This window comes from Ochotona curzoniae, unplaced genomic scaffold (assembly GCF_017591425.1).
Source record: "Ochotona curzoniae isolate NIBS_2020 unplaced genomic scaffold, NIBS_Ocur_1.0 contig_4612, whole genome shotgun sequence".
NCBI classification, from domain to species: domain Eukaryota; kingdom Metazoa; phylum Chordata; class Mammalia; order Lagomorpha; family Ochotonidae; genus Ochotona; species Ochotona curzoniae.
In genome coordinates this window covers 629,704-641,003 of record NW_024466343.1, presented here as the reverse complement: position 1 = coordinate 641,003, position 11,300 = coordinate 629,704, and the positions used below count along the sequence as shown (strand labels likewise).

The following is an 11,300-nucleotide window of genomic DNA, read 5'->3' as shown; positions in this document are numbered from 1 at the left end:
AGTGAGCCAAGTGAGAGACATGTTTGTGTGTATCAATGTTGTTACAGATAAGTATTTCCTTAAGGTTTTGTAAAACTTTGTTTTGTTCTTTGTGAAACAAGTGGTTAGGAATGTTATGATAATGTAGTTTTAACAATCTGTGATAACTAAAATTCACTGTATTTTGGTGAGTGGGTCAGATTCACAGTAGATTATTGTCTATAGGCATTTTCTATATTCTAACTAAACCAATAGATTTTATGTTTGGTGAAATATGTTATTCAGTGAAATATCAACCTTTTTAAACAAACTTGGAAGAAAGAAAGAGAAAAAGAGAGAAAGAAAGAGAGAAAGAAAGAGAGAAAAAGAAAAGAAAGAAAAGAAAAGAAAAGAAAAGAAAAGAGAAGAAAAGAAAAGAAAAGAAAAGAGAAGAAAAGAAAAGAAAAAAGAAGGAAAGGGAGGGAGGGAAGGAGGGAGGGAAGGTGGTGTAAGGTACAGAGGGCAGGAAGAGGTGAACATCTTGTTCCCAGAGATGCATCTTCAAATCAAATTAAAAATTTTAAAATACAAAAATAAGTAGATTTGGTTACCTTATTTTTCTCTTTCTTATATGCCACTGTTGTAACAAAATGATGCATGATCTTTTCGTACCTAAAAAGAAGCCTGAGCATGCATTAACGTTCCCTCCCTCCTTCACCCTTTCTATGGATTGCTAGTTCTTCTAAATGCCATCCGTTTCTTTCTTTTTTCACGCAGCTAAAAGGAAATAGATGACCACAAGCAGGCCCAGGATGGGATAAAATTCTTTAGCAGAGATGGTGGAAATAATTCCACCCAAACTAAACTATTTACGTCTGCAAAGCCTTGGAAATAATTGGGCTGAAAGTATTATAGTAAAGTATATTTCCTTAAAAATTGTTTACCCAAATGTTAAGATTACAAATATGCTCATATATAGTATAACATTCTGTTTCCTATCAATACTGAGAAAAAGGGACTGCATTAAAGCCTTCTTTTCAAAGTAGAAAGACACATCTGTGGGTTAACAAAGACACATTTTGAAAATTCTATGCATGTGTAGACATAATCAAAACCATTTCCCAGTAGGTATTAAACAGTTGTAATTAAAGTAATTTAAGAAATTTTCAAAATTCAAAAAAAGTGTGCCCAGCACAACAGCCTAGTGGCTAAATCCTTGCCTTGCATCTGCCAGAATCCCATATGAGTGCCAGTTTTATCCTGGCCGCTCAACTTCCCATCCAGCTCCTTGCTAGTTGCTCCGCTAAGCAGTAGAGGAAGGCCCAAGGCCTTGGGACCCTGTACCATGTGGGAGATCTAGAAGAGCTCCTGGCTCCTGGCTTTGGATTGTCTAAGCTCCTGCTGCTGTGGCCACTTGGGGAGTGAACCAGCAAAGATCTTTCTGAATCTCCTTCTCAATGTAGTTCTGCTTTTCCAATAAAAAATTAATATTTAAAACAATTCAATAAAAGTAACAAAATGTTAACATTCAAAAATCAAAATTCTTATTTTTCAGTAGATGCTACTCCGGTTTCCACAGTAACCAGAATCCCTGTTGCCCCAATTCTTTCTGATAATTAAATATACATGTAACATATCAGCAGGAACAGGTCCTTCCTGATGTAGTATTCTGTCTAGCTTAATCGTTCTTCTCCATACATTCTTATATATTTTCTTTCTTATAGTTTCTTTCTAACCAAAAATAGATTGATCTTTTCCAGATGACTTTGACATTTCCCAGGGAGACTTCAGTGTACACGATAGACTGGAAATAGAAAACAAACTGCTTGTCACACACAAATAAAAAAACAGACCACAGAATTGACATATTACATACCACTTGCCACAAGGGCATAAACAGCACAAGTTTCTTCACATCAGACATGGTAGACACCCTGTTTTGTCTGAACAAAGGCGTTGCCACTTTGAAGCATTTATCTGAAGATAGCACTGAACAGGTAAGCAAATCTGACATTCTTGAAGGTTTGTTAGGAATTAGAAATTAATCTTATTACAAGAGCTTTTACCCACTCATCCTATCAAATCCTTCTGTTTGAGTTATATCTCACTGCAACTCCTTTTCAAAGCTACACAAAAGATATGCCCTTGTAAGTCTACTGTAACTTTATTTTTCTTGACCTCAAACCAGAAAAAATATAGAACAGTTATTCCCTAGTATTTTACTTAGAGACCATTGTAGAAAAACAAAAAGTAAAGAAAGGTTCAAGAAAACTGGAAGAAAGAAAAGACTATGAGAGGAAAAGCATGGGTGAGGTACTTGGGGAACCATGGTGCAGAATTTTAATTCATCTTGAGGATTATTCAAGGCTCTGTTGAGAGTATCTTACACAGTTTCCTTCTCCCACAATATTGTAGTGTTATAGTAGTTGATGACTCAGGGGATTAGTTTGTTTGTATAAACGGTTTATCAGAGGAAGCTTTTTGAAAGGCACATCTTATTTTCATCTAAACTGCAGGTTGTTATTACACCAGTCCCAGTTGGCATCATGTAAACTTCTTATAGCAATTTGTAAAGGGAGCAGCCACTTCCCATCATGATGCTGTACAAATCTGAGCACGTACTTTGGCTTTTACTGTTCAGGTGTTTTAACTGCGTTCATGAGCAATATAAAATTTTACTGCATTTCATTCATCTGTTAGGTTAAGCGACATTACAGTTGTATAATAAACAACCATAAAATATAAAACTAAAGTAACAAAGGATTATTCCTTGCATATGCATATATATGTAAGAGAAAGAGAGAACAGACTGATCTTAATAATTACAACTAAACTGCAACTATTTAGGCATTGGAGAGAGGGGAGCTGCAGAAATGAGATTCAGGGTTAGAAGTCTTAGGGTTTTAGCCTGCCAGCAGGCTCCGAGGTCACCAAGAGTGAGGTAAATGGTGGCCTTTGGCCACAAGAACGACCTGGTGAGGAATGTCCGCTTTATTTTGCACAGGATACAGGTTTTAAAGGGAAAGGAAGGGGAGGGCAGGAGGTAGCCTTCTGGCAGACCCCACGCCCACCAAAGACATTGTAATTGGCTGTATGACACGTCTATCTCCCTAGATTTTCCAGTCATATTAGAGGTCATGTTCAGGTATACTCCCCTTGACCTCATAGCAATGTTGGAAGTCACACTTCATGTGTAGGCCTGAAGGCTGTGCCTCACACCACAGGGAAGGTTAGGCTTAAGCCACATCCTCTAGACAGCAGTGGAGGGGCCTGGGGCGGTTGCCCACATAGAAGGATTGCAAATAATTTTGCTTTCATTTCATTCACTGTAAAGGACTTTAGAAGTGAAATCTAGAAGTAAAGGAGATCATCAAACTGGTGAATACTGATAATGTCTACTACATGCACTCTTCCCCATATCAGGATATTTAATGGTTGTAACACCTCCTAGAAGGGCAGATTTCCACTCCCTGAGATTTATGACCTGTCTAGCTTCTCAGCAGGAAGTTGGGCTGGATTCATGTATTGCTTTGAGTATCTTAAAAAGTAGACATTTACAATTTCTCAGTTGTGAAGGTTAATAATCTAGGATAAAGATGATAGTGGAGTTGGCTTGTTAGAAGGCCTTCTCTTTGGTTTGTTAATGTCTGTTTCCCTGCCTCTGTATTTAGTTAGTCTTTCTTCTGTAAATTGTATTTTCAATTCATCATTTAAGGAGAACAGCCATATTGAGTTAGCACCTATGAATTTATATAAAATCAAGTTTCCCAATCAAGACACAACAGGTGTCTTGTCAACACAGTGCCTCAGCTATTTTATATTATACCAAAGTACCTGAAATTGTTTAATTTATGAGAAATTAATAAATTCATTTTCTTACATTTGTGGAGGCTAGCGAGATCAAAGCTCAAGTCATCAGCAGGTTTAGGTGTTTTATGAAACCTGCAGACTCTGGTAGGTGCAGTAATGAGTCCTCCCATGCAGAAAATGAAAAGGCAAGCAGGAAGAACTTCCTACTGCCAAGCCATTGCTCCGTGTACCTATGGCCTGTATCATTTAACACTCTCAGATTCTCAATACCTGTATAAAGGAGACACGTTCAGTACATAACTCGGGGTAAATATTCCAGCACAACAATTTTGGGGGATATAACTCATCCGAAAATTAACTGTAATTTTCCTCTGGACAACAGAATATGGCAAATCAAAGAAATTTTGTGACTATAATTAGGATTCCATTAAGCATAATCCTAGAACCCTCCACCAGCAAGGAAAAATTATACCAATAATACATATTGGTGTGTGTGTATAAAATATCTATCTATCTATATCTATATATATGTAATACCAGCAATAGCAATATTGATGAATTTATAGATGAGTTCCAAGATTTTCTTTTAAGATTTATTTATATTTTGAAAAGTGAGATATATAGAGAGAGCAAAAGAGACAGAGAGAAAGATCTTCTGTCCTCTGATTCATTCCCCAAGTGGCTGCAATAGCTGGAGCTGAGCCAATCTGAAGCCAGGAGTCCAGAGCCTCCTCAGCATCTCGCATGTAGGTGCAGGGTCCCTAGCTTTTGGGACATCATTGACTGCTTTTCTCAGGCCGCAAGCAGGGAGCTGAATGGGAAGCGGGGCTGCGGGATACAAATTGCCACCTACATGAGTTCCAGGTGCATGCAAGGCAAGGACTTTAGCTGCTAGGCTACCACGCCAGGTCCTAAGCTTTTGTAAAACTTCAAGCCCATAGCATCTTAACCACAGCCTTAAAAGAACCTAAACCATTCTCAGATTTCTGATCCATGGTAACTATGAGGTACCAAATATGTGAGTGTTTTAGCCAGTAAATACTAAGAGTCTTTCCTTTTCTTTTTGAGACATTTTTGAAAAAAATTACAAAACACTTAAAAAACAAATTGAACAAGACCTCAAAAGATGGAGCAACATCCCATGCTCTTGGATAGGCAAAATTAATATCATTAAAATGTCTATACTATCAAAAGCAATATACACTTTCAATGCAATCCCAATCAAATTACCCAAAACATTCTTCATTGAATTGGAAAAAATGATACATAGGTTCATCTGGAAACACAAAAAACCATGAATAACCAGAACCATTCTGAAGAATAGGAACTTTTCAGGGGGATCACAGTTCCAGACCTCTGCACATACTATAGGGCAGTGGTTATCAAAACAGCCTGGTACTGGCACAAAGATGGAGAAGAGGATCAATGGAACAGAATAGAAACAACAGAAGGAAACCCACATAGATACAGCCAATTAATCTTCGACAAAAAGACGACAACCCAAGCAAATGGAAAGGTCTATTCAACAAAGGCTGTTGGGACAACTGGATGATAGCCTGTAGAAACAAGAAGATAGACCCATAGCTCTCACCATACACTAAGATAAAGTCTAAATGGATAAAAGACTTAAACCTACACCCAGAAACCCTCAAACGTTTGGAAGAAAATGTAGGAAACACACTACAAGATTCAGGTGTAGGCCCTGACTTCCTAAAAAGGACTCCACAGGCAATAGCAATCAAGACCAAAATAAACAAATAGGACTTCATCAAACTAAGAAGCTTCTGTACAGCAAGGGAAACAATCGACACAGTAAAAAAGCAACCCACAGAATGGGAGAAGATTTTTGCACACTACCTAGGTGACAGGGAGGCCTAATCTCCAGGATATACAAAGATCTACAGAACAACCAAAACACCAAAACAAACAAACTACTCAAGAAATGGACACAGGAAATTGGCAGACGTTTCACAAAAGAACAAACCCAAATGGCAAACCAACATATGAAAAAATGCTCAAGTTCCCTGGCAATAAGTGAAATCCAAATGAAAACAACAATAAGGTACTACCTAACACCAGAAAGGATGGCCCACATACAAAAAACCAAAAACAACACTTGCTGGCGAGGATGTGGGGAACCCTACTCCACTGTTGGTGGGACTGCAAACTTGTACAGCCTCTATGGAAATCAGTATGGAGGATATTACATCAATTGAAAATCAGCATACCCTATGACACAGCAATAGCACTCCTAGGAATATATCCAAAACACCTGTTTCATGGAAAACCAACATGCACCCCTGTTTATAGCAGCACAATCAGTGACTGCAAAAACTTGGAAGCAACCAAAATGCCCATCAACAGAGGACTGGATAAGAAAGCTATGGTTCATATACTCCATGGAATACTACTCAGCTATCAAAAAAAAAAAAAAAAGAAAGAAAGAAAGAAATGCAGTTGTGGCCAAATGGGCCCAACTGGAATCCATTATGCTAAGAGAAATGAGCCAATCCCAAAAGGTTAAATACCTCATGTTTGCCTTAATCTGTGATGAAAAGTTGTTAATCTGGAAAATATTGCCTATACATTTTTAATATTATTGCAATCTCTGACAGCATGTATCCGATGCAATAAGACAATGCGTTATAACCTATAAAACAACAATTAATGTGAGTCAGAATGCTTATGATCTACATCAAAGAACTGTAAAACCTAAAACACTCTTAATACCTTATGTTACTCTGTAATGGGGAGGGAATGCAGAGAAATCTTCCATCTCCCTAAAAAGTGAGAGGAAGACGTGAAATATAGCCTATCAGGATCAAATCTGATAACCCATAGACAACAGACTCGAGTTGGCACTAGACAATAGTAAAGCTACACAGGCATAAGGGGGGAATCGGGAGTGATCCTGAAAGCCTCTTAACAGGAGGTCATGCGTATAGAGCAGGGGGGAGACCCCAGAGTGGAGCGGAAGGTCAGGAGGAGGCTCATATCCCAACCCTGAAGACTCCTGGATCCTCACCAAGGACCGTCAACATGGACACCAAGGACTACAGCCCAACCACTAAGGAGACCACAGGGAATAGGAGTGCCTTCGGGGGCTGAGAACTCTGAGGTCACCCACCCCCATTTGGAACATCCACAGGGGAAGGAAGAAGTCCAGACTCTGCCGTGCAGAAACCAGCGCCATTGGAACGACAACCAGTTACCCTGAGTGGTCTGCAGAAACAGAAGAATAATAAACTTCCTTTGGGACTACGGAGGCAAACTCTCTCTGGTCCTTGCATGGCTCCGGCTCTGGGTCCCCACCCTCCCTTGGGTGACCATTAGGATCGCTCCAGAAACCCCTCAAAACAAACCAACAAACATACAAACAAAAAATCTAGAATGGACAGACAACAACAAGGAAAGCTTAGAATCAGACAGGAAATGGCCAGCATAGATCCAAACATGCCTCACTAGGTGGGACACAAAGATTAGTTACACCTCACTGGGGTATTGGGGATTTCTCTGCACACCCATCCTAAAAAAATGTCTGTACCTGAACTGATAACTGTATGGAATCTGGTTGAATATAAACCAAAAAATTAAATGTCAATGAAGAAGTCACAAGATGTAGTTAAGAAACCGCATTTTCCTATTAACATACTATTAATCAATACCTTGTAAATTAATGTCATAAGGTTGTAAATGGTTGTTGAATTTATGTTTGGGCTTTTAATTGATTGGGATAATACTTTGCTGCCTTTACCTTCAGACCAGAGTTGGTCTCACCAAGAAACCGTTGAACTCACTAGGATAATAAGACGCTGGACTTTACTTGGTAAATACTCCCAATGAAAGAACCTCAACTGAATTTGAACTGCGGTAATGCAGCAAGGTGGAGAAATCCACCATGGGGAGAGGGTTCAGGGAGGGGTGGGGCGAATCCCAGTGCCTATAACACTGTGTCACATAATGCAATGCAATTAATAAAAATAAATAAATAAATAAAAAAGAGTCTTTTCTTTTCACTCAAGAAGAGTAACTAGGGCCCAGCACAATAGCCTAGAGACTAAAGTCCTCACCTGGAACACACCAGGATCTCATATTAGTGCAGGTTCTAATCCCAGCAGCCCCACTTCTCATCCAGCTCCCTGCTTGAGGCCTGGGAAAGCAGTGGAGGACAACTCAAACTCTTGGGACCCTGCACCTGTGTGGGAGACCCGGAAAGAAGTTCCTGCTCCTAGATTTGGATTGGCACAGCACTGGCCATTGTGGCCACTTGGGGAGTGAATCATTGGATGAACAATCTTCCTCTCTGTCTCTCCTCCTCTCTGTATATCTGCCTTTCCAATAAAATAAATAAATCTTAAAAAAAGAATAATAACTAATATGCAGCTATAAAGAATGTACCACCTTTGAGACTTAGCGGTCTTGTAATTTAGAACTCAACCTTAAGGAACTTATTCCAGTTCTATAATGTTTCTAAAATTGTTTTCTTTTTGCCTAAGTTTTCTCCGGATTTGTTTCACATCTGTATTGTGTTTGTGTGTACTTCCACATGCTTAATGCAACACATGGAGTATCTTTTTAAAACCCATCACTGGATTTCTATAGAGCATAATACAAGTAACTTGACTACAATTTTTTATCCTCTTATTTTTTCTTACATCAAGTTAATGAAAGATGAAATCTAGGTTGGTTAGGTTTCTGGACAGTTGTCATTTTGGAAATTTCCTCTTCCCGTAGAGAAAAGTTAATCTTTGCTTGTTATTGCTGAGAATGTAAACTGCTACAATGACTTTTGAAAGCAGATTTATACTATAATCCAGTAAACTCACTACTAGGTACATTATCTAGAGGAAATGCAGTCAGTATGTAAAACAGCCATCTTCATATTCATGTTCATTGCATAATAGACAAGCTGCAAAATAGACCTAGAACACCATCAAACAGTGAATGAAGAAAATGTGACATATGTAAATAATGAAATAATACTCAGATTTTTACAGAAGGACATTTTACCATATTCAACAAGGTGGGTGAATCTGGAAGATGTCATGTTAAGTGAAAAAAATCCACAGACAAGTAACACATACCTCACCTATGCGTAACCTAAAAAAAGATCTCACAAACGTGGACTTTCTAATGTTGATCAGTGAAGGTTTAGGAAGTTAAAAATTATTTTGGGTAGAAGTTGGTAAAATGACACAAAAGTTTCATTTAAGTAGAAGAGATAAGTTGAAGATCTGTTATACATCATGGTGACTTGTTATTATATTATATCCTTGAAAATGCTAAAAGAGAAAGTGTAGTGTGTTCTCACCAGAAAAATATTTACCAAAACAACCCTGTCAGTAGTAAACACATACAATTTTATCTGTCAACTTAAAAAAAAGGAAAATGCTATCTTGCTAGCTAGAATTCTGAAGATAGGAATCAACATTCATTAAGTATTAAAAGAAATTATTCTTCTAAGAAACTCACTCCAATTTGCAAAGTGTTCAAGAAAATGAAATCATGCCACAATGAAAAACTATATATTAGTTCTAGAAGCTTTATTATGTTATTTTTAGATTAAAAAACATTTCAGATTCTTTTAAAACAGCGTTTGTCATAATAAGTGGCTAAAAACATTTAGAAAAATAAATGAATGAGCTCTCAAAACAATTCATGAGAACAGTAAATTGCTTATTTAGTAAACTTCTTTTCAATGCCTGCCATAATAATCCATGAATTATGTACTAGGAAAACACAGAAAAAAAGCTCATGAATGAAGGAAAAAACAATTCTCAAGATTCACGAGCAAATGCTGAAAATTTTAATGGAAGAGAACACTGAATTTAGCTTTACAAATAAAATTTTAAAAAGCTATGGATTTATGTGCTCGTTTCGGCAGCACATATACTAACATTGGAACGATACAGAGAAGATTAGCATGGCCCCTGAGCAAGGATGACACGCAAACTTGTGATGCATTCCATATTTTTAATGCTCAAGCTCTCTGGCAATAAGTGAAATCCAAATGAAGGCAACAATGATGTACCACCTGACGCCAGTTAGATTGGCCCACATACGAGGCAACACCAACAGCACTTGCTGGCGAGGATGTGGGAAAAATGTAACCCTACTCCATTGCTGGTGGGGCTGCAGGTTGGTACAGCCTCAATGGTAATCAGTATGGAGAACACTCAAACAACTGAAAATCTGCATACCATATGATCCAGCAATAGCACTCCTAGGAATATATCCAAAACACCTGTTTCACGGCAAACCAACATGCACCCCTATGTCCATAGCAGCACAATCAGTAACTGCAAAAACATGAAAGCAACCAAAATGCCCATCAGCAGAAGACTGGATAAGAAAGCTATGGTTCATATACTCCATGGAATACTACTCAGCTATTAAAAAAGAACAAAATGCAGTTCTTTGTGGACAAATGGGCCCAACTGGAAACTATAATGCTAAGGGAAATGAGCCAATCCCAAAAGGTTAGATACCACATGTTTACCTTAATTTAACCTGTAATTTTTTTCTTCTTCTTTTTGAAGCTGTAATTAACACTGTCTCAACCCATGTGTTTTGAAAAATTGTAAAACCTACTATACTTTGAAAACCGTGTGGTTCACCCCTAATATAACTGTATGCACCTCAATTGTTGAAATGTCAATGGAGTAGTCACAGGATGTGGTTAAGAACGTGCATTATTTTTTTTAGATTGTTTACTCAATATTACATCAATTAATACCATAACATTGTATATTGTTGCTGATGATATGTTGGGGCTTTTGATTGATTAGGTTTTTACTCTTTTGGCTCTAGCTTCAGACCAGACAAGGTCTCCCCAAAAAGCCGTTGAACTTATATGGCCAATAAGATGCTGGTCTCTATGCTTGGTATATGCTTGCAATGAAGGAATCTCAACTGAACTTGAACTGTGGTCAAGCAACAAGGTGGAGGAATCCACCATGGGGGGGAGGGTTTGGGAAGGGTAGTGGGAATCCCAGTACCTATAAAACTGTGTCACATAATGCAATGTTATTTAAAAAAATTTTTAAAAAACACCCCACACACACACAAAAAGCTATGGATTTGGGCCCGGAACCGTGGCCTAGCAGCTAAAGTCCTCGCCTTGAATGCGCTGGGATCCCATATGGGTGCTGGTTCTAATCCCGGCACCTCCACTTCCCATTCAGCTCCCTGCTTGTGGCCTGGGAAAGCAGTTGAGGATGGCCCAAAGCCTTGGGATCCTACACCCACGTGGGAGACCTGGAGGAAGTCCTGGATCCTGGCTTCAGATCGGCATTGCATCGGCCGTTGCGCTCACTTGGGGAGTGAATCATCGGATGGAAGGTCTCTCCTCCTCTCTGTATATCTGACTTCCCAATAAATAAATAAATCTTTAAAAAAAAAAAGAAAAGAAAAAAAAATCTATGGATTTGAGTTAATGTGAGAACCAAGGTTAGAAATGAAGGAAAAGAGAATCCAGTGCACAAGCCACCATAGCAGCAGATACACAGCTGTTAGATAGCCCTGTACAAATA

General features: G+C 38.5%; 1 non-coding gene across 1 annotated transcript; it reads left to right on the top strand.

The window, feature by feature from the left end:
- Positions 1-9,636: 9,636 nt before the first annotated feature.
- Positions 9,637-9,743, top strand: LOC121161094. Its single transcript, XR_005884613.1, has one exon. It is a non-coding gene; the product is annotated as a U6 spliceosomal RNA (small nuclear RNA).
- Positions 9,744-11,300: the final 1,557 nt, after the last annotated feature.